At 42.2% G+C, this 24,544-nt stretch overlaps 1 protein-coding gene across 8 annotated transcripts in view; it reads left to right on the plus strand.

The window, feature by feature from the left end:
* The first annotated feature begins 9,269 nt into the window (after nucleotides 1-9,269).
* OSBPL8 (oxysterol binding protein like 8) overlaps nucleotides 9,270-24,544 on the plus strand; it is an 85,440-nt gene continuing 70,165 nt past the window's right edge. For 3 of the 8 annotated variants that reach the window (XM_082280517.1, XM_082280515.1, XM_082280511.1), the window contains exon 1: nucleotides 9,316-9,447. The gene's annotated coding sequence lies outside the window, so the exon portion shown is untranslated. Of the gene's footprint in view, nucleotides 9,448-10,956; nucleotides 10,997-23,736; nucleotides 23,812-24,544 lie in introns of those variants that run through there. The other 5 variants (XM_082280516.1, XM_082280512.1, XM_082280518.1 and 2 more) reach the window with 4 other exon arrangements.

Raw genomic sequence — 24,544 nt, forward strand, 5'->3', positions numbered from 1 at the left:
CATCTAGGTTTAGACTCAGCCATTTTTAGTTATGAGAATTATTAAATGGAGCTGTTTGCTAAGTTAAAACTTTCATGAAAAAAACGCAGACCTTGAAACTATGTTTTTCAGTTTACAGGATGTAATAAGCTTAAATCTACACCCATTCCCACTGGTGAAACTCACTTGGAAGGGGTAGAGTCATTTCTGTAGTATAAAGGTACCACAGTTCAGAAACACACACTGGAGAATAATGTAATAAGGTGTCCAATTGCAGTGGTTTTTTTCACTTGTATGTGTTCACGGTTATTGAAGAAAACTTACACTGTGTGAATGCTTTGCTTCAGCAAATAAATGCTGTGGACTGGCTGGACTTCATGAAGTTGCCTTTACACAGGCAAAAATAGAGGAAAAAGCAGTGTAACTATCACTAGCAGAGAACTTTCACATTTATTTCAATAAAGTACATAGAATAAAGGATACTATTGTATTACCTTTAATCATTTTCTAAAATCCACAGGAGCCACTGTCAACTTTTCTATTTATCAAACCAGAAAATTAAAATTCAATGTATCTTATATTCCCACTTTACTGATGCTGTATGTAAACTGTATCTTTGTACTTACTAAGGTATTACCAAATTTAAAATACATCACATTGACATCCTTCCATTCAGAAAATTCCTTGGGTAGAGAAAAAGAGGGTAATTCCACATGATTTGTTCTGATTTATTAATGCCAGCTGTTGCTCATTACCTTGTTATCTTCTAGAGGCTACACATAGATAACTTCATGCTGGGCTGTTTCTAGGAAGGAAAAGGGGGCTAAGGGTATTTTCCTTGGTTGTTTTCTTCTCCCCGTCCATCCTTTCAAAGGTGGCCACTATGACTTCCATTTCACAGGCCTCTAGAATTTCCCTCATCCTTGATAACATATATTCTCTTCTGCAAATAAATAAAGGGCTCAGGACTCAGGCTGTTACTCATGAACAAGTTTCATGACAACTGTACATACACAAGACCTAAAAGACAGCTCAGATATTTCATAAGATAGAAATGCAGAGCCATCTAGGCAACTTCCAACTAGATTTGCAGACAGCAAGGCTGCAAGCAGAGGGATGACAAGAAGTTTCCTGTAGCTGGGGCAATGGTGAGCATACACATCATATTTCATTTGTTATGTTTACATCTATAAACACAGCTCTCATCATATCAAGATCAGCCTGTCAAGGACCAGATGTGAGACACTGGCCTTTAACATATTAAGAAGATAAGAAAAACATGATGAAGAATGCAAAATAGAATTGCATGACATGGAAAGGACCTAAAGACACATGGAGTGTGTTACTTTTACATAGTTTTCTCTGCATCAGGCTTTCTTATGATATAAACAAAGTATCAGGTAACACAGGAGCTGTGTGGTACAAGAGCTGAAAGAAAGTCGTTTGAGCTGCCTTTCCCTGATTAGAAAATGTTTCATAAGCTTCTGACAGGCTGGAGACCATGTAATCACAACACACATTTGCAGAGGTGGATGGAGTCTTGATTCAATTGCACTACTGCTAAATAAAAATCCAACCAAGACTCTGAGACATGTCTGTGCTTTACACGGAATTAATGAATGTCTGTCTGTGAGAGGAAATCAAATGTGACAGCACACTTGCTTTGACAAAACCCCCCAAGCACTGACTATACAACTACCCTGAACAGTGAATATATAAGTTTTCTATTCAGTAATGATGTGCTAGAGACCAAGCATTTACAAGCTAAGTGAACTTAGCTGTCTGCCAAGAAAAGGAGGCAAAGAAGGAACTGAGACATGATCAACACTGCTTAAGGTTAAAATGAGGCCCGGAAATAGAATATGCTTCATGGATTATGCATTAACGACATACAATAGAAAGACATAAAACCTGCATACATTAAGGGTATGAATCAAGCTGCCAGTCAAGGGTCAGGAGGGAGGCTTACAGCAAGACAGAGTCTGCTAAGGACCAACTGCAGTTGTTGCTTCAGCTGAGGCATCATTCTCAACAGCTTGACACAGGGGGACCATATTCATACCTGTCATGGTCCAGCTGAACAGGCTTGCTTAGCCAGCAACCCAAAATAGGTCTGAGAAAGGGAGGGCCTGGACTCACTCAGAGTTAAATGAACTTCCTTTTCCAAATTTAGGCTGGTATTGCATTCAATATAGAATAGAGTTATTGAAAAAAAAAGAAAAGAAGGGTGAAAGAATCATCCCAGGTGACAAAAAGACTCACAAAAGGCGACAGAGAAGCAGAAAAGAGAGCCTTGATAAAAAGCCTGTAATGGAGAGACCAGCAGATACTGCCCACTGACTTGACAAGAGACCAGAAAGAAGCCTCACAGCTATGGAGGTCCCTTCCTGCCCCTACAAGTAGGCTCTGTCCTTTTGAAAGACAGGTTTATGACTTTAAGTATATTTTCTTCCATTCTATAACTGAGGAAAACACAACATATCAGCAAGAAATTCTGGAAAAGAAGGTTCAGCCTGGAGCATCCTGATCTTAATGTGTACATGTCTTCCTTCCTTCCTGAAAAAACTGGCATGTGGTAAAGGAATTGTGCCTATGGGTTATCCCCAGCCACCATCTTGGCACCATGCAACTGCTCACTCACACACCCCACACCCCACTCTGTGGGATGGGGAGAGAATCCAAAAGGTGAAGATGAGAAAACTTTTGGGTTGAGATAAAGAGGTCTTAATAGGGAAAACAAAAGCCACGCATATAAGCAAAGCAAAATAAGGAATTCGTTCACTACTTCCCAGCAGCAGGCAGAAAGAACTGACGTTCCGTACAATGTGAATGGTTTACGTCCTTCACGTTTACCATTCAGTGCAAGAGTTGATGCACTGCTGTCTTCTATTTCTTCACAATACCAAAACTATTACGAAGAGTTCTGAGAAAACTGACTGCAAAGGTGTGTAAGCTAAGTGGCAGGTGAAATAGATGCATTAGGTCTCCTTTCTGGAAGAACTCCCTCTCAACACAATTACTGGATTAAAATCCTACTGATACAGCTAAATATAATCCTATCAAGCTCACTTCACTGTACATGAGAAATATGAAGTTGTCTACATGAAAGTTGGAGGCTAAAAACAGACACATGGGGGGAAGGAATGTCTCCAAGACAGAAGAGGAGCTGATACAGCAGATATTTAAAGAGGACTTGTCAGACAAGAGCATACTGAAAGCTGCAGAAATGACAAATCAGATCAGGGCTAAGAATACTTGAACTGGTGATGCAAAAGAATAAAAATATGTGGGTACTTGAAAAATGCCTGAGTTGAATTAAAAATCCTGTAACATCATGTCCTAAATAACTAAATATAATGCAGAAGATCGGGACTGACATATCTCATAGAGACAAGCTTAGATCTAAAGGAAGGAAGAACATTCTGCAGTGCCAAGGTCTGTGACAGAATGAGTAGTTCTGCATCTAATAAAATAAAAATGTGCTCTAACAGTGGAAAACTAAGTTTGCCTTCTTTTATGTTAGTCCCATGAATGACTGGGGTAAATGATGGATTACTGCAGCAAAAGTAATTTCCTGAGGATAGCATTCATAACTGTGAAGAAATTGAAAACAGTGAGAATTACTGTATTGTAAATAAGAAATACTTCAGATACCTGCCATACAGCTTTTAGAATCAAAGAGGAAATATTTTCATCTCATTTTTAATTAGCATAAATGTGCTGACTTTAAATTAGAGACTCAAACCATCAGCAATGTCAGTGGCTTTAAAGCTTCAAAACGTGTCTTCTAAAACAAGTGCGCAGTACCAAACTCAATGATAAAAGCGCTACTTCTAAACATTGTTTCCTACCATGTACAATGTACTTGCCACCCAGTAATAATCCTTTCTAAATTTAATTAAAATTCTAATTTCACTAATGTCAGAATGCAGATAATTGCTCCAAAACATGAAGCTATGCAGTGAGGCCACAAGAGCTCAGAGGCCCCAGAGCTGATGGCTCTATCAGCAGCACTAAAGCTCTCCCATAGAGGAGGGACCCAAAACTGAGCTTTCCATCAGAACTGGCTAAAACCACTTTAAGTGCACATTTACTTAAGAAGTTTTTTACTTCTCTGCCAAACCCCTGCTGCTTTTTAATTAAGACCAAGTTTCGTTAATTCGAACAAAGGTCTCCATCTTAACTTCTACTAAAAATGATTTTGTTTAAGCTGAGAACAGAAGCCTCTGTTCTCTTTGACAGATGCTGGAAGCTGAAACTTCCGGGAGAGCAAGAAAGACAGCTTCCCTGAAAACACAAAATTGCTGTATTTTTCCTCTTCATATTTTTAATATAGGATTTCTGGGGGTTTTTTTCTGGTTTTGTTAATTTTTCCCTAGTTGTTAGAGCTCTTTACCCCTGTAGATGTAGCAGGAAACTGCTATCCACTTCAGAGAAACAAAAAAAAAAAAGTGAGCGTGTTCAGAAGTCTCCCTTGCCAGGACTGCAGAATTCTCACTTTACTTCAGACTCTGCTGTTGCTTTTAGTCTTTCTCTGTTTTCCTTTACAAAAAAGCCCCATGTGGTGTGTGTTACCACTAGATAATAAGACAACACCCAGCAGGATTACAATGAATATCCTCTAGCAACTCTGCAAGTATGTTATCTGAGAATAATGCAGATTTCCTTATCTTCTTTATGAACAGAGCTTGTTTGTGTTCCTATAGCATATACCAGCCCTAATCATGTGCATATCATAATCAAAGATATGCACAACCACAAAACAAAACAGTCTGCCTTTTTATTGTTCACCTTTAACTCTGAAGTATTTTATCTTGTTTTCTGAGAACAGATGCACTTGGGAACTAACCCTGAGATGGTGGCACTGCCAGAAGCTCCCACACTCCAGGGGGAAGTTGTTCTTCCTGTGGCTCAGCTTCATGTCTAGCACACAGCTCTTCTGTCACCATTTCACCCCTTCTTTTGCAAGAGCTAAGTCAGGAAGGAGCAGCTGCAGGTAGCTGAAGTGAAAAGCTCGCTTCAGTATGGAATTGCAAATTTTATCCTGTAAGGAAAAAAGGGACCAAATGAACTCCTTGTGCTCCTGAGTGCACTAATAATCCTTAATGGCTCTAAGCAGCCTCATCTGCAGCTTCTACTTACACTGATAGGCCCAAGAGCTCTATTTAAGCACAACCCTGGGCCTGCAGTTCTTATTTGAGCTATGTTAGAAGAGTGCTAAGTCTGTGCTATAGTAATTTTTGATCTGAGTTTTGACCTGTAGACTGCCTGGCTTGACACCAGCCTGGTCTCATTGCCTTGGTGGTTGCTGGACCTCAACCTAACCCTAACTAAGGGATCTTGCTCCTGGCTTCTCCTTGGATCTCTGTCTTCATTGTGATATTGCCTTATGATCCAGACTTCTGGCTGACTGTCTCTAGGTCTGTCTGGCTCAACTGAGTGTGAGAGTGGGTCCTGGATGGTGAGGTACTTGCTCTGACAGGTATCTTACCAATGTTGGCTCCCCACTCGCCTTTCCCTTAGGGAACAGTCCTGTCCTTGCCGTTCCCTGACAACCTCAAACATCAAACCCTTTAAGTTACTTGAATCCCTGCTGTTTTAAATGGGTTGGAAATATGCCCTATTAATTAAAATTAAACTAATTAAATATGCTCTATTAATTAAAATTAAATTAATTAAAAGCCTATGTTAAAGATGGAACAGAGCTTTTCCCCTTCCATGGAGCAGTTTTCACATCCTTTTTCTGACCCTCATATTAACAGAATTGGTAGTTGTGGTGTTTCTGCAGGAAAAAAAATAGATAATTCTTTTATTCTGCTAGCTGTGGGCCTCCTGTTGGTTTATTCCTGGTCACAGATGTGTAACAGTGCAGGAAAATGCTTTCCCTAGTCCAGAGCATCCAGCTCTGGGATCCCTAACATAAGAATGATCTTGACCTGCTGAAAAAAGTCCAGAGGAAAGCCATGAAGAGGATCAGAGGCAGGGAGCACATCCCTTATGAGGCTGTGAGAGTTGGGGCTGTTCAGCATGGAGAAGAGAATGCTCCAGGGAACCTTTATAGGATGTTCCAGTACCTGAAGGGACTCTACAAGAAAGCTGGGAAAAGACTTTTTACAAGAGCATTTAGTAATAGGATAAAGGGGCATGAATTTACACTGAATGAGGGCAGAATCAGACTAGATATAAAGAAGAAATGCCTTGCAATGAAGGGTGGTCAAACACTACAACAAGTTGTCCAGAGAGGTGGCTGTTGTATCATCCTGTAAACATTCAAGGCCATGTTGGACGGGGCTGTGAGCAACCTAGTCTAGGTGGAAGTATCCCTGCACTTGGCAAGGGGTTTGGACTACATGACTTTTTAAGGTCCCTTCCAACCCAAACCATTCTAGGATTCTCTGTATTTGAAGTGATAGTTAAGTATTTTTTCCATCTGATAGTCCTAAGGAGTGAGATGAAGCTGTGGTACTTTAAGGGTATTTCACCCTCATTTTCCCTATAAGAGATCCTTTAATGAAAAATATCTGAGACATAATTCAGCATTGTGCAACCCATGAAAGCATCAGCATGTATATCATTCAGTGTAAGCAGAGGCCTGAATTCTCCATAAACTGTTGCTACTTTGGTGTGCTGCCAGCCTCCCCCTTCTATCTCAGACAAGACTACAAGAACCCTATAAAGCTAGAAAAGCACTCTAAGGAACAAGTAACAAGAGTTTACCAGTGCCCTCCAGGAGAAGCAAAAAGCATTTTGGATTCACCTGGCATACTCACTCAGCTGCACGGAACAGCCTGATATCACATACTTTGTGTATCTGAAACTGTGACCCCTCCATGGGTGTTTACCACAACTTGAAGAACTCCCATGTTTTTTATGGAGCTCTCAAAGTGTGAAGGTGTGAAATATGGTGTCCTTGAAAATAGCTTTTAAAGCTTTGCTCCATCACAAGGCAAGACATAAATGAGTCATGAATTGCACACATGCGCAGGACTGCTTCCCAAAGCTAGAGTCAGTCTGTTCTGTAGACTACAACCACCCTTGTGAGTTAAAGCTCTGCAGTAAGAAAGCCTGGGTGAGCAGCTCTTGTCAGAGTGAATTATCTCATTCCAGAGCCATCCTTTGGGAAGAAGTATTGTTTAATTATAAAAAGCTTTGTACAAAGAAACTTCAATTTTGTTTTCATCATTAGATATGTTCTCTGTATTATTCAACATTTTATACCTCATTGGTGAGAAGACAAAGCAATCTTCCACAGCCAGGAGCATGTACATATCTTTCTACAGATGCATAAAAAAGTATTGAGGAAAGAATAGCCAGCCTTTTAATTAACTCTGATTCCAAGGAACAGAATGAAAAGATTGTGAGTGGAACATTAGCCCAAGATAATGGACTCCTAGTGACACTGCTACACAATTGAGATATAGCAGATGATTTTATGAAAATTGGACAGAGCAAAAAGACTTATTTTTGGAGTTGGAAACATTAATCCTTTGTCAGCTTTTCTGAGTCATTCGTTGGGGGTCAGTGCTGAAGGTGCCAGATATCTTCTGAATATACTGACAGTACTTTCCCTTGAAATAGAATGAAGATGCTCTGCATTCTGCAACTGCTTTCAGCACTGTCAACTCGCAGGCAATAACAACCTGAGGTGTACATGCTGATATTATTTGGAATACAGTAATATATGTAAGTAGCTCATGGTGGTTCTTATTACCGAGGACGTGTTTAAAAGTGTTAGGAGAAGAGGAGGCTCAGGGGTAACATTATTGCTCTCTACAACTCCCTGAAAGGAGGGTGTAGCCAGGTGAGGGTCAGTCTTCCACGCAGCCAGCAACAAGACAAGAGGACACAGCCTTAAGTTGTGCCATGGAAGGTTTAAGATGGACATTAGGAAGGATTTCTTCATAGAAAGGGTGATTAGACATAGGAGTGGGCTGGCCAGGGGGGTGGTGGAGCCACCGTCCGTCCCTGGAGGTGGTTAAGAAAAGACTGAATGCGGCATTTAGTGCCATGGTCTACTTGACATAGTGGTGTTAGGTCATAGGTTGGATTCGATGATCTCAGAGGTATTTTCCAACCTAACAGATTCTGTGATTCTGAGAACTCACATTTTGAGGTGACAAAAAAAAAAAAAAAAACCCAAAGAAAAAAAGCAATGCGCGTTTCCTCTTGCGATGTTCATCTGACACCACGTTTCTCAGTTTTTCAGGCATGCTTCAGACCGCACTTAATTTCCACTGCAACTACTTTTTGGCCGCCTAAGTTATCCCGTAACACCACGCGGGGTGACCGATACTGCGCTGCCGCGCTACCCCTGCATTCCGCGCAGCCCGCGGCTCCCACCGGCAGGAGCAGCGCCGCTGGGAAGAGCGGGCACCGCTCCCGGCAGCTCCAGGGCCCCGCTCCCGGCAGCTCCAGGGCACCGCTCCCGGCAGCTCCAGGGCCCCGCTCCCGGCAGCTCCAGGGCCCCGCTCCCGGCAGCTCCAGGGCACCGTCCCCGGCAGCTCCAGGGCCCCGCTCCCGGCAGCTCCAGGGCCCCGCTCCCGGCAGCTCCAGGGCACCGTCCCCGGCAGCTCCAGGACCCCGCTCCCGGCAGCTCCAGGGCACCGTCCCCGGCAGCTCCAGGGCCCCGCTCCCGGCAGCTCCAGGGCCCCGCTCCCGGCAGCTCCAGGACCCCGCTCCCGGCAGCTCCAGGGCACCGTCCCCGGCAGCTCCAGGACCCCGCTCCCGGCAGCTCCAGGGCACCGTCCCCGGCAGCTCCAGGACCCCGCTCCCGGCAGCTCCAGGGCACCGTCCCCGGCAGCTCCAGGGCCCCGCTCCCGGCAGCTCCAGGGCACCGTCCCCGGCAGCTCCAGGGCCCCGCTCCCGGCAGCTCCAGGGCACCGTCCCCGGCAGCTCCAGGGCACCGTCCCCGGCAGCTCCAGGACCCCGCTCCCGGCAGCTCCAGGGCACCGTCCCCGGCAGCTCCAGGACCCCGCTCCCGGCAGCTCCAGGGCACCGTCCCCGGCAGCTCCAGGGCCCCGCTCCCGGCAGCTCCAGGGCACCGTCCCCGGCAGCTCCAGGGCCCCGCTCCCGGCAGCTCCAGGGCACCGTCCCCGGCAGCTCCAGGGCACCGTCCCCGGCAGCTCCAGGGCACCGTCCCCGGCAGCTCCAGGGCACCGCTCCCGGCAGCTCCAGGGCACCGTCCCCGGCGCTGCGGCGGCTCCCGCGCCCCCCGCGCGCCGCTCCCGTGGGGCGGGGCCGCCGCCGCCCGCGCCTGCGCACGCGCCTCCCGCCGCGGCGGATGAGCGGATCAGGCGGCGACCGGGCGCGGCCGCGGCGGGAGCAGCAGCGGGAGCGGTCGGTGCCGCGCGGGGCAGCGGAGCCCGCGCCTGCAGGGGAGCGGAGGGCAGGGCAGGGGTCCCGGCCGCCGCCCACCCGCACCGGCCGGGCGCCTCTCCGTGCCTCCCGCCGGACCCGCTGCGGGCAGAGGTGAGGGTAGCGCCGGCTCCGGGGCAGCGCCGCAGCCACCGCGGCTGGGGACGGGAGCGGGGGGCGTGTGACACGCCGGTGCCGCGCTGCCGAGTGTGCTGCCTCCCCGCCGGCTGCCGGGCGGGAGGGGCTTTCTGGGAACCCCCCGGCGTCTCCGGTAACGCCGGGCCCGGCGCTTCCCGGGGGTGGGTGTTGCTGGGCGCCGGGAGGGTTCGGCACCGGCCGGGCTGGGTCCCGCGGGCGAGGCTGAGCTGGCTGCGGCGGCTCGGTGTGGTGTCGGGCCGGCAGCACGGCCCCGCGGAGCCGGGCACCGCGGCCGGGGGCTCCGGAGCCGCGGGCCGGCTGGTGCCAATCGCCGTGCGGACAGCCCGGGCCCGCCGGCCGCCGTTGGAAACCGGTCGCGTTAGATGCAGTTAAAATGTAGCTGCTGTGGCTGCCGGTAACCTCCTTCCCGTCACACTGGGAAAATTATCTTGTGCTGTAGCCGTGCCCTGGAGAGCGAAACGTAGTTACTGTCCCCGGTCCCGTGGCGCTGCCAGCTGCGCTTCTGTATCTCTATCAGCAGGCCTTGGAAGCGGCTCGCTTCCTAAAGAGCCTGGGCTCTGCGGGGGCTTTGCTCAACGAACTCGGTGATCGTTCAGATGAGGTTCACACGGTTGCTTGAAATAATAGTCTTCACAAATTGTGTGTTGTAGCAGTGCGCTGTAGAATCCTTCTCCTGAAAGGAGGAAAGCCATCAATTCACTGTGTCACTGAAGATGTTTTTAACGTGTTTCGTGCTGCCACTGTCCAAACAAAACAGAGTTCTTGGGACTGAGGTCAGGAATCCTTTTAAAAACAGCTGATTTTCATCTGGCAACTAACATAACTGTAATCATTCCAACTTAATCATAGGAAATATAGATCTCTTTGATCTGTTAAGTGTTAATACAATCGGGGCCCTGCTAATGCTTGTTAATTATCAGCCTCAGTTTTGAAGTTTTGAAAACACAGGAGCTGGTACTGACTTGTTAGTCTGCAGTGAACATGATGGGCAGTAACAGAACTGTGTAAGGAGCGGTGCTTCCCACTTATCTTTGTCAGCTCTGTTGTCTGGAGAGGGAGAATTTAGAGAATTTAGAGTTGATACAGTTCTGGTTTTAAATGATGTGGAAAATATGAGAAGAACATAATTGCACTCCTGGCTATCAAGTAGCTGTAGAAGGGACTGCTGAAATTTTCTGTGTGCTGTTTTGTTTTAGAATTCCCTGCAAACTTCTGAGGTCAGTTGTTGTGTTAGCCATGTACTAGTTTTTAATCAAAACTCCTAAGCTTTGAAGTAATTTGTTTTGTGATTATACAACTTCCCAAAACCTGGCCATAGAGCTCTCCTTTCCAGATGCTTGTTTGATGTGTCTGCGTCAGAATTGAAACTATTTGGGGAAAAAGGAGATGTGTGATTGTAGTCACTTGGGGACCCTTTGGCTCCTCGTTATTTTTATTTTTTTTGTTGTAGAGTTGTGAAGATCACAGAATCATTTAGCTTGGAAAAGACCCTAAAAATCATGTTGTAAGTAAACCAAATTTGTCAAGGCTGATGTAGCTTAGACCTGGCAATAAATAAATAAATTTGTTTCTACTTTATTCATGGGTTAGGGAAAGAGCTCCTTTTAGACATGCTGCTTTGTCAAATTAGTTAAAAAATTACTTTTTAGTAAAGGGCCATTCAGCTCATATTTCTGCTGCACGTGTAAACCCCAAGAGTACCTCAAACTCTGTTCTATAAATGCTTGTTGATGTTTGTTAACTTTTACCACACAAGGAGGAATTTTCTGATGCTGCAGGAAACAATGCTGGACTCGTACACTTTTTACAGAGAAATGAATGGGGACAGAAAGTCAGACTTCTGTACTCCTGTTCTTTTAATAGTGCTTGCTCTGTTATCTCAGGTTTTGCTCCAAAGAGAAATAAAATGCAGAAATGAAAGGAAAATAATTTTGGGGGAAGTTTACTGAAGATTGATTATTTTTAGGTGGCCTTTCCTTAAATTCTGTTGAAGTGATTGAGAAGGGTCTGAGGCAATGTAGCACTTAACCTTTTTCTTTTGTCTGGTCTGCTGTTACACTTTCAAATAAATGGTCGTGCAACTACCTAGTAAAGAAACTATGCATACTTTGTATTCTGTGAAGCTGTGTTCCAGGCTCCTCTCTGTCCAGTAAATCTTTGCATAGAACACTCAGCCAAGTTTTAATGAACTGTGTCGAGTCAGTTATTAGGCTTTCATCTCTTCACTGATTACTGTTTTACCACCTGCTTTCCCACTGCATTTCCCACAAATTCTGTTTCCTGAAGCATGCAGGAGAGTTTTCTAAGTTTTCTTTTCTCCCTTCCTGTGCCGTGTAATTCCTCTTGCTTTAGGCTGTCTGTCAGATAACTTATCTCTTATTGTCTTGGTCTTCTGTTTCAGAACAGAAAATAAATTTGTTGGAGAAATTACATAATGTTGTATACTTAAGACTTCCCAATGGGCCAAGCAATGCGGTTTGTTTTAGTTCTGTTTGTTTCTTTTTAATGAACATGCATAAAGCTCTACATTACTCAAATTTATGATTAAACACAGAATAACAATTTTTATTTTTCAACAAAATGGAGTGTGAAGGAAAACAGAAAAAGACCTTCAGTGAAGAAGTAGTGATAGCTGTAAAAAATAGCATAGTCCTACTCTCTACAAGTATGGGTTTTCTCCAGTCTGTATAATGTAATTAAAGTAGTACAAACACAGAAGTTGATGATCCTATTCTCCAAACTGTAATGTGAACATCTTGGTCAGGCAAATTGTGGTTCATGATAGAGTATTCTGTTAATGAAGATCTTGCTTCTATGGCAGATGTACAGTTGGGAAGCAGAGAAGCAGTAGCAGAAACCTTTTTGAGGGAGATATTTGTGTAGTCACTGTTTCTACAGGAAGAGTGAAGCAGAGTAGTTCTTTGCCTAGACTGTTTTGTTGAATTGGTGAGGAAGTTAAAAAGTGTCACACGATTCTTTAGATGATTTCCTGAGTGAACTGCCTTTACTGTTTGGCTTCCCCCCCCCCCCCTCCCCCCCAGTGTTCTGATGTGGTCATAATGATGTTGGATTAGTTAATCTTTTCTGTTTTGTTAGACAGAAGTTGCAATTAGCTTCTGTTAGAACAGGTGGTTGATGCTAATACAGTTCAGAAGTATATATCTGTTTAAGACAGAAGAAATTATGGGCACAGTTTTGGTCATTTGTTTTGTTGAAAAAAACCCAACCAACAAAAAAATCCCACAGCAACAAAAAATGTTTTTCCCAAAGCCTTTGATTCAGTTTAGAGGACTGTCTCTGAGTTTTGCTTGAGCGATTTCTTTTGCTGTTCTCTTCTCTTTTGGATAAAGTTGATAACCTCTGTGTTTAGCTTCAGCTGGTCAATAGTTCCCTTCCTTCCCTCTGCTGCCTGCAGCTTTCCCACTAATGCAGGGTCATACCGTGGGTTTGAAGCTGGAGCTATGTGAAGGGCTTTGTAAGGCTCTTGCTTCTGTTGAGAGTGTGTGAACAAATATTGAGACGAGTGTGACTTGCACAAGATTTCTAGTTATTAGAAGGTCTAGTAACCAGAAATTAGAAAAAATAAGTTACCAACTTTGAAAAATTAATACTTCATGGCATTGATAATTACTAGAGGAGATATAGCGTTGCTGCCTTGTGGACTAATTTGGACCCTGGACTTGGAGAATCTGCATTGTTTTGGAGATTTTTTTATGAATTAGCATCTGATCAAGGAGGTAGTTTCCCTGCATAAGAAACTCCATCAGTTTAGATGCAGTAGGAGCAGCTCTGTGTAGCTTTATCTTAAAACATATGCTTGTCCAGCTTGCGGGAACAGCAAATTGCATGCTTTCCTGGTGATTTGTCTCATTTTGGTAATTTCATATCGTGGTAGAGAGCTTGGTGGAGCTTGATGTTCTGAAGACTAATACTGACTTTTAAAAGGAAGGCTTCTGTAGAGTGTTGAATCCTGTAAATGCAGCATGTGAAGTTCGGGAAATGGTGTTCATAATAGGCCACTGATTACCAGCAGATATGTTAAAAGCGTTTTATTCAGAGTGACTGGTCCTGGATTGTACACAATTGAAATCTGGAGCAGTATTTTGCTATATTTGTTATAAAACAGTGTTTAATTCCATCTGTACTCTACAAGAAGGAAATCTGTTGCAGATGTAACATGTAGAGTAGCATAAGAAGCCTCTTGAGAACAGCTAAAACTGCTTGACAGATGGTAAGAGGCATTTGGGAAGTAAGATTTTCATTTTCGGGAAATAGCTTGGACTTCTGGTGCTAGGAGAGGAATAAATAAACCTCGTTTTCTTCACATTCTTAATTGTGGATGTAAGGTTTTATCTGAGCTTGTTCCCTCAGCACAGGGTACGGCACTGATCATTTATCCTCTAAAAATGCTACATCTGTCTCTCTGGAAGTTCTTAAGGTCACATTGACTTTGACACAATATAGGAGTGTGTGTATCTCATCTTCCTTTTTTCCATTTAACCGTTCATTCATCTGTTTGAAAGTGTTCTCATTGCATCTAAGCTTGAGCTAGCTCACATGCTATCTGTATGTTCAGACATTTTCCAGTGCATTAATCCTGTCACCCAGTGTTGGTGTTGCAGTACTGCAGAAGCTGTTAATATGACTATTCAGTTGAGATAAGGAAAACCAGCATGTTTCCTTCCAGAGTCATCTTTTTCTTGCCTGCAAACAGAAGCCATGGTATTTTGAAGGTAATTTCAAAAGACCAGTGAGTTTCTTTTGAATAGGCTTGGACTTGGAAGTGCGGGTTTAATACTGGTCATTTAAACATGTGAAAAAATTTTTATTTAATTGAGTATTCTTGCTCAACTTAGGGAAGCATGCTTGTTGTAGGGAGACATTTTTTTGGTTGACAGTTTTAGCTATTTAAGGAATTACACATCAGAAGATAAGTGGGTGTTTTTAGAATTCACATGTTTAAAGCTGATAGTAAGCAGGTGGTCTAGTAAACAGAGTTGGGTTCTTGACTGTGGCTTGGGCATTATTTATCTATTCCTAAGAATTCCCAAGGTTTAATAAATTAAAGGATACATTCCACCCCAAAGTAATGAATAACACCCATGAATGGTTCATGTGACTCTTCAGCCAGCAGAAGTGTCATTCCAAACCAGGCTTTGTCTCATGTACAGTAGGTCTTTTTCTAACTATCTAAGAGGGCCACGTCTCAGTGATTGGCATATTTTTCCTCCAAAATGTTCTTTAGATGTTGTATTTCTTAGAGATGATTTGGAGAGTTAAGGCAAACAATTTATTGCTTGTAACTGGATAGTGATACTTGAAAAGAGAGTCATATTCTTGATATAAGATTTGTGAAAGCAAATTATGGATTTAGTTGGTGTCAAGTTCATGAATTATAAAAGATTCCTGGCTTTATTCTAAAGGTGAAGTTTGACATACAAAGATTCATGAGACATTTGGCCAGGTACGCAGCAAGTTCATTTGCTTGAAATTTCATGTGGAAATTTTTTTTATAATTATAGCATCCTTTATGGGCAAAGTTGATACTTTTTTTTAGGTAAAATATGGGTGACATTTGCTTTGATATTGCATTGACCTAATTTTTTAGTTAATATATTCATATTTTGTGGTCTTGCAATCTTTGCAGGCTTTAAAAAGAAGTGTGGTAATGCAGTAAATCTGTGATTAGATATTCCTTAAATGGCACTGAATTGAGAAACTTGAAACAGTAGTTTCCCTGGTCTGGTTGCAGTGTAGTAGAAAAGGTGACTTGGTATGAGGATACGTGGTGATGCATATAAGCTCTTTTCAGTACTCAATAGCATATTTTTTCTTTCTTTCTTGCATGTTTGGTTCTAGTGTAAATAGCTGCTTATGGGTCACTGTTTTTTCTTTGAACCAGGCCATGGCATGGTTTGTCTCTGCAGGGGATGAAAATAATGTAGAGTGTATGACTGGAGTTAGGGAAAAATACTGTTCACAGCTGCATGAAGCTTTCAGAATAAATCCCAAGTTTGCCACCCCCTGTGCAAGCTGTTCCTTCCAGTCTTGTCTCAGAGGTGGCTGCCCGAGAGACCTGCAATGTGTGTGGGGACGGGTGGTGGAGAGGAGCCGGGTAGGAGTTTTGTTCTTTGTGCGGTGGGATGCTGGTGCTGCCAGGAGAAGAGGAGGCAGTTTATTTGCAGTGGAGGTTTTGGTGCAACTTGTGAACCTTTATGCTGCCATAGTCGAATACTGTTCTTTAGCACAGAAGGGATAGCTAGGATATTGTTTAGGCATTAAAGCAGTGAGTCTGCATAAACTGCAGTTTGTTGTTTGTCAGCTGTGGGACTCACGTACAGCAGCACCATACTGTACCAGGAGAGCAGGTTTCCTATTGTTCCTCACTGGAGAACTAGTCTGGGAGAGGGACTGAAACATACTAGAGTTTGTCTGAAACTCTAAATACATCGCAAATACAAAATCAAATATTTAACATGGCTGTAGAAGGTCTCCTTCCTTGCATGACTTTACCTTTGTCTAATAAGAGCTCTCTTACAAGGCTTTTGATGTAATCAGAGTTCTTGTGATAATTTCTTTCAGTACTTTTTCCAGTGGAAAGCAATCACAAGAACAAGTTTATTTGTGTCTCTGAACAGAACTGAGCCAGTTTAGATATCCATTTAGAGCAGTGCAATTGATTACATAATGCAAGGAAAATGTTTTGGTCTAAGCAGATGTGTTACGGCAATGCATATAATGCAGTCTGTATTACTTGGGCCTGACTTTTAAGAGTGAACCACTTTTTATTCTCCCTCATCCCCACCCTCACATGTGCAGTATGGAAATGAGGCAGCTTACCTGCTTGATGGAGTAATTTATTTGTTCTTAGGCAGTTTACCGTGGGTGCATCTCCTGCTTTACAGATGGGCACAGATAATCCTTGTGCTTCCTGTGTAGGAACATGTCAGTCGTGCCGACTCCTTGCCATCTACACCATGGCTGCTGAACGTGAAACTGCATTTGTCTGCTTTACTGAACGCTGCCTCCATAGAGTTACAACTGGGAGCTAAACTAAATGTAAATTGTAGGAGTGGTGCTGGGTGGAGGTGGTGTGAACCCCCGGAACTGCTTTGTTTCAGGCTGTGGTCATTTCCAGGTGAAGAGTACCTGTGAAGTCAACCAAGTGCTCTTTTCCCCAGTAGGTGGATGTATAATTCAATTTTTTTGGTAGAAGTTGAATACTCTGAGTAATGTTAGTGTTATCTTTTTTCCACAAGTCTTGGAAGCTGCTCTGCTGCACTTTTTGAGGGACTATTGGACACTCAAGATTACTGGATTTTTTTACAAAGAAGACTGGGTAACTTTAAAAAAAGGATATGTATTTTAAGTACTTGAAACATGATGATTCTGTTAATGCATAGTCCATGCAGAAATATGGAATAAGGTATCCAAAGACATCAGATTGGTACCTAAGGGAAGTGTTAACTTTTTCTAGTATACCAGTTCTAGAAACAGAGGAGTTGTTCTGAGTTGAAACATTAATAAGATGAAAGTGACAAGGCTTGGAAGTGGCACAGCTATTGCTCCTTTTTTTTTTTAGGTTTTTTTTTTGAGTGTTTGAGTAATTATGAATATGTTTAATCCACATCTGCAGGAAACATAGTTTGTCTAGATGCAGAGTTAAATAAAATAAAAGCTTAAGTATTATTTGTTGAAGATGTCAAATAACAGCTAGTGTGATTGAGAGGGAAAACTGCAAAGAAGTTCTGTAGACTTGGGCCATAAATAGGCATCAGCTTGGTGTAAATTCATTGTTTCTAATAGCTTGTTCTCCTTCTGGACAATATTGCCACATGGAGATATTATATACCAGCTAAACTTGGTTAATAGTCTGCACTGTAAACCTGGGACAAATGGAAAGAAAATTTGGCTTTGACTCATCTCAGTGGGTTTGTTACATGTACTATACAGCCACCATACATTTATTGTGGGTATAGTGTGCCAGACAATGTAATTTTGGAAAATGTTAAATATTGCTAGTATGACTGTACAGTTGAGTAACTGATTTTGCTGCAGCAGAAGATAATGCAGGCATGCTCTCTTCTCTTAATGCTCATTATTCTTAAAGCTCTCTTCCTCTTTGGGAGGTGAAGAGAGAGGTCTCTGCAACAGGAGAAGTCATTTTGGTCTTGTATTGGGGAGCCAAAGGTCAAGGTCTACAAGAAGAAATTTCTGTATCAATATTAGTTTTTAGGCTTGCATATTTTCCAGCTCTCCTGATGGCTGATCATGAATGATTCTCTGAATAAGAAATCTGCTCCTCTGCTCTTTCCATTTCTTATGGGGGACCTTACAATGAATGCTTTGTGCTTCTGTTATATTGCCTTCTGATTTTTGTCCCTGATAATACACTTTTCCAATTCAGACAATGTCACAAAAGTTACAGTAATGTGAAGGACAGGGAAAGGAGGAGGATTGAGGAATACTGTTAAATTCTTACCTAAAGTAGCAGATAGGGTTAGTGTAGTGTCACTGAACATCTGGCCATGCTTTTTGTAGCTGATATCTAACATAATTGAAGTGGATGTAATGTGCACATTACTAATGGAGGGGTATCTTTTGTGAGTGAAGACCACTTGCATCACTTTCCTAACCTAATGACATCTTCTCTGCCAATGTTGAGATGGCCTTTTTGCTTCTCTTCAGTCCATTTTTTCTGTGTAATTAGGAAGGTGAGGGCCTCCTTCTTGCTAGCTTTATTGAGGAAAAGACATCTGGGATTACTGCTTTTTCTTGTGAGATATGACCTGTCTGCTTTGTCTGCTGTTCCAACTACATTACCTGTTCCAATTTCACTGGATACTTACCATCTGTCTTCTGCCTTGGTCTCCTACAAAAATCACCATTAAAGTGCTGAAGGGAATTTTCTGTCTGACTTCTTGTAGCTCTAGGCACCATCTGACTAACTGTGACTTAGCTTTTTCAGGGGAGTATAGTTTTAGAAGAGGATACGATCAATTAATATTGATACGGAAATTTGTTCTTGTAGACCTTGTTCCCAATACAAGACCTGAATGACCCTTATATTCTGTTCAGATAGGTCAGACACTGTGAAGGAGTACTAGCCTGGAGGAGGGTTTATTTTTTTCTCTTCCTGAAGTGATGTGCTTGCCCGTGTTACTCAGGCAGTGGTGCGTGCTGTCTGGATGTGATACATGGGCTGTGTGGTATCTGCTTTACTGCAAGGACTTGCTGAACCTGTAGAACATAATTTGCATGTGTACATGTATATATTTGCATAGGAAAGAGTGTCCTAGCAATACATTAGAAAGAGATAACCTCCTGTGAACTGCTAGCTGGCAAATCTCAGTGCAGGGCTCCCAGCTACATCTTCAGCCTAACACAACAGTCGGGGCAGCTGTGACCTGCAGTCCTTCATCTTATTTGCAGCCTCCTTTAGAAAAAAAGTTCTTGGTATGGATAAGTAAAGCAATTTGGCTTATCTGTATGATGCAAATTGCAGACTTTGAAGGTATCTCTTTGCTTCAATTAATGTCTTTAAAAAAAAAATTCTAAATCGAATGTGCACAATACATAAAAAGTTACAGTTCTAATGCTAAGGGTCTTACTGGGCTGTCTGTTATGATCTGTTGGAGGCTGGAAGATTTATGTTACAGCACATATTTCCTCTGCTGAAATCAAAATTTTGTAATTTCTCATCAGTAATTGAAATGTACTCTTTGATTGTGCAGAGAAGCCAATAAGCTAACATTTGGATCTTGTTTTGTACACAGAATTGAGGACCCCACACTAACCTACCTATAAAGATTTACTGCTTGCTGTTTTTAAAAACACTACTTTGATTCTAGATTGCAAGCCTTGAAAAGGGTCAGGATAAGCCTTAATGCAAACAGCTACACTAAAAGATGTGGGATGGAAAGTCATCAGAGGAAAGCATGGACTTGAGGCCTGGGATACTGGCAAGCAGAAAGCATTTCCTCTACAGAAATTATAATTCCATCTATTTAAAGAGCATGCAAAATTACTGAGGGTAAGCAGAATTTTTAAGACACAATTCTGAAATCATCAACAAGAATGAATGTTCTTCCTTGATGAAAAAAGTTCTCCTTTGATTAAAAAAAAAAGTCTACTAAGGCAAAGCAGCACCAAGCAGAAAGTTTATACATGCCAATCAAGGTAGAATGCAGAACAGGGAGCTGCCCTATAAAGTGAAAGAAAAACTGGCAAAAAATGAACCTGAAAGAGTGTACAGATGGATCTGTACCATGTCTGCTACTTTATTTAAATATTAACTATACCCACTTACTGTCAGTGCTTCAAAGAACACCGCTCAATATTTGTCTCCATGCGCTAACAGGAATATTCTTCTTTGAAGCTCAATAATCAGTTTTTTTCAGTGTCATCAGCTCTGGTTGTCAGCTTGGAGCAGGGAAACATACTTTCTTCTTATGTAAACTAAGAACTTGTGTAAGGAAATGAGGCTTGTGGTCTGAGAGGGCTTGTTTTTTGGTGGTTTTGCTTTGCTTTCTTTTTAAATTTGTAGAAGACCTCTGCTCTGGTCACTGTTAGATCACATGTTACAAATTGTGCTACTTTGGTGTTCAGAGACACATTCTTGTTGAATTAAAACAAGCTTTTGTACTTTCCCCCCTGTTTTTGGCTTATAAACAATATCTGTCTACTGAAGACTTAAAAGTTTCCTTGTATATCTTAGTGTTGATCTCTGCCTTCTTCCTAAACAGAGCTTGATCTGTGTCAGAAAGAAGGTTAAAGATCTGGTAGGTGGTGGTTATTTTTCAAGCTTAAGAAATCGATGGCTGCATGTTGTACCATTTGTTGAGTATAGTTATTTATTTTTTGTTACTAATTGACCAGAAAAGAACTCTAATACACTTGTTTTTACTATTTATTTTATCAGTTATCAAATTATATTTCATCTTTCTTCATGACATGAAGAAAACTGGATTTTTTTGTTTATCTTAAGACACTTTCCTCCGTGATTGAGAGATTCTTTGTAAATATAACCTACTTATAAACAGGACTTGTGTTATCTCTTACTGTAAATATACTGAAGTAATCTCCATCTTATTAACTGCCATATTAGCAGCATAGATAGAATTGAGGCATGAACAGAATAAGGCAAAAGTCAACATTGAACTGTACTGTTTTAGTTGCTGTATTCTGTGAATGCTTCACAGTATCATGAGTAGTCTTTCATTCAAAAAGAGAAGAAATTATTTATCTTTATATCTTATGTAGATTGAATATTTGCCAATAGGAATCTCAGACAAATATATTGTAGATGTAGCTTTGCCTATCTTCCTGCATATTTGTTCTTTTTTCCTTTACATGGATTTATTTCTGAACTCTGTTCCTGAATTATTCTGGATAATAATTTGTGGACTCCTTCCTCTTATTACAGGTACAAGAATTCATCATGCATCTGAAATGCTTACCAGCATGACACTTCTCATGCTGTGAACAGTTAAAAATCATATCTTCCTGTCTTCTTCATCAGAACTTGCAACAGCATCTTATGGATCAGGCTGATGAAGATCCAGCAGAAAAATTAGATGGCTTAGTCTGCTTTTGGAAGAAGAGACCGGTAATTTTTCTGTAACACAGTGGTCTCTTGGTATTGCTGTGTAGCAGCAGGAGGCTCAGGCTTTTCAAACTGCTGGTTCTTTTGGGCTTTGGGTTTAATTTTAAACTTCAGGAAGCTAAGGCTTGTTGCATTTTAAGAGAACAGTGTTAAGGGTAACTTCATTGTGTATTGTTCTTAAGAACTAAAGACAATGAGTTATAACTTTTTTAAAATTCTGTATATGGAATATTATCTGGCAGTTGACCTTTTGTGAATTTAATATGTAAAAAAGCATTTGTGCTGGCAGCCCAGGAACAGGAAAGGGAAATTAGAGTGGGAGCGTCCTGGTGTTGATCTCAATGTACAGTGTTTAAAAGTGATGGCTGAAACATGTCTGAGGTATCACAAGTAAATTTGGACTGTGATTCATTGTAGGCATTTTCTAGATATTTCTGTGGGTTTAAAAAAATGCATTAGTTTCCAGTGTTAGCTAACAATTTCATTTAAACAACTTGGTGGTTTTTTTGTGGTGTGGTTTGGTTGGGGGTTTTTTGACTGTTAGTTTCTTGTAAGTGATTAAAACATAAACTGCTTGTTTAGCAGATATTTCTGTCTTACAAATGCAGGTTTAAGAAGCTTGGGTTGTCCAAATGAGTAGCATCTGTTGTGATTCATTTGGCTTTAAGGTGTTGGGGGAAATGTTGTGGAAGCAAGGTCTTGGCTTATAGAATAATTTTCTGAATATAGTTTAGTGCCTTCATAGAGATGGTGTTTGAATTTGCACCTCTGTCTGTAGACTTTCGGATGGAGGGAAGGAAGAAAGGGATGTGTTGGTTTTGTTTTGTTTTGGTTTTTGGTTTTTTTTTGTTTGTTTGTGGTTTTTTTGTTGTTGTTGTTGTTTTTGTCAGGGAGCAGATGGTGTTTTAATGACTTGTAACTTGCTGTAGCTGACCACCTGCAATCTGCACAGTGTGTTCTGCAGCAGGGCAGCCCAGATGGGAAATTGTGGAGGAGCAAAAAGTAGCTGCTAAACACGTTTCTTGTGAAGTCTTAGAAAAGGACCTGAGTGAAGGAAGGTGTGCATGTTACCAGGGTTTTACACTCAGTCTGAAAGCTCTCACTGAATCCTCACTCCCTTCTCCAGTGTCAAGGGTCCCAAGAGTTGAGTGGTGGGGGAGAAGAAAAGAAATGATGAGGCTTTTTTATTACCACTCGCAGGTGTAATAGGTTCAGTTTTCCAACTCCACTTAGCATCTGTCCTCTTCTTGTGACACAATGCTGCTGTTGCCATCAGTACTGAACGAAAGCCCACGTGAGCTCTGGTGGCCTTAGTCACCATCCTGTTGCAGGGTCATGTTTGCTTGAAATTTATTCTGTGATTTAAAAAAAATGCATTTATCTCCATGTTTGTCCTGCTGTAGTCATCTTTCAGGTGATGGCTCTGTGTCATTAACTGTTTCGGTTATAATTGTCTGACGATTCTCAACATCTTTTCTCTGTCCCAGCTTTATTCTATGTCCATAATACTTTTATCTTTAGCCCCATGCACCTCTCTCTCCTTTCACTTAAGCATATAGTAGCATATTTGTTTTTTTCTTCTTTGTTGCTGTCCTGCCTGTCTTAGCAATTCAGAAACCTAGCAGTGTTTGTCTATATTCTTGTGCTTTGCTTCACTTTCTCTGGAGAAAAATACACGTGTTCACGGATGGAGGCTTGCATGATGCATGAATATTTTGCAGTTGTGAAATTTTAAATGTCTCTACTTGAATCCCATGCATGGCAGAGTTTGCTGCTTGCCTTGCCAAGATCATGCTATTGTAACAGTGTGGGAGAAGCTGCAGTTCAGGTGCCTATGTCAACATCTCCTCCCTCCTCAAACAAATTACTGCAAGCATAAGCTATAAAGCAAAATTAGTAATACTCTGCTCCTCCCAGAACTGAGTCCAGGGAGGTTGTTATCAGCGTAAATTTATTTGCTCTGACCAACACTTTTAAGAGCCCTACTGATGATACTCTGGTGGAATGCAGTGGTATCAGTCTGCCCTCCATTACAGCCTTGGAATTCATTTCCTAGGTTAGTGAGGCCAACATTGTGTCTTGGCTTCTGCTCCTCCTTCATCACTATTTCTGGTGTCTCATGCATCTTCTAGTTCCCAGCAAATGTTTTGCTGAGTAGCAAAGATAGTAATTTTGATCTTCAGCAGGCTGTCCTTCATCCTAAGGAATGGAAATGCTAGACTCCTGTGAATTCTGATTCGTGAGCATTACAAAGACAGGCTTGCATGCTCGGTATGCTGGGAGCTAGTGTTACGTACTTTGCTTGAGATGCATAATGAGGCTGACAGCTAGGAGATGAATTTTCTGGGGGAGCATTGAAATTGCTGTTGTGGTGGTTCCTAAAGCTACTGACTTGCTAGTGATTGAGTAATTTTTCTACCCATTGCGAAATAATGTGAAGCCACCCATGGTGGCATGGGATTTGCACAGTTTGCTCCTCAATCTGCTTCTGGCATGTGCAGCAGAACACCTAAGGGTTGTAGCAATGGGATACAGCATACTTTGCTTTTGTCAACTCCTGCTAAAATTTTAGAAAGAAAGGGAATTGGAAGTCAAGGCTATATATATATACTTGGATCCATGTTACTTATGTTTTCCAGGAGTGAGTGGTAGCTCATTCCTGTGAAGCTTGTGCCGTGCACATCGTGATGTGAACAATCAGCCTCCAGACAAAAGTGAGTGCTCTTGGGGGGGAGTTCCATGTGGAAAGTGTGTTGCTGACAGACTAGAACTGTATCTTAGTGTGAAACTGAGATGTCCTGTGCAGGCTATTATTTTCTGAAAGTGCCCCAATTTCAAGTAAAGTGAAAGCCCAGGTGATCCAGATGTACCCACCTGCACTAGAACTGCACCTTCTAGTCAGGAATATGAGGTTACTACGGAGAACTTGGTTTTATTTTGGTAATCTGAAATGAAATGTCTGAGTGTCTCAGATCCTATGCATGGGAACAGTTTATTGTGGATCTCTGTTTTAAGGATGATCTCACCTGTGGTAACTTAACATTTTTGTTTGACTGGCATTATGGTACATTTCTTTAATCATCTGAGAGGGTTGCTTTTCAAATTAAAGCATTTTGCATACTTTCTTACTGTGTATGGTATGTTGTGGAAATGCTTGAACTGAAGATTCTTGAAGCACCCTCACAGTGCATTCCCTGTTCTGCAGTCCTTAGCCCCAGGTTAGGGCAGGGAGGTGAGCTCTGTGAAATACTGCCATCTACAGCACTGTCAAGGATAACTGGACAGCAGCAAGAGAGCTCCTTGGAAGTTATAAGGCTTGAAATACGCCTTATCTTGACATGAAGATGATTCTGACTTTCAGCCACCGCATAAAGGACCTGTTTTCAAAATGAAGAGCTAATTTAGGCTTGTTTAAATATTCAAACAGATGCCTGTTAAGCAGCTATA

This window comes from Coloeus monedula (assembly GCF_965178545.1).
Source record: "Coloeus monedula genome assembly, chromosome: 4".
NCBI lineage: Eukaryota > Metazoa > Chordata > Aves > Passeriformes > Corvidae > Coloeus > Coloeus monedula.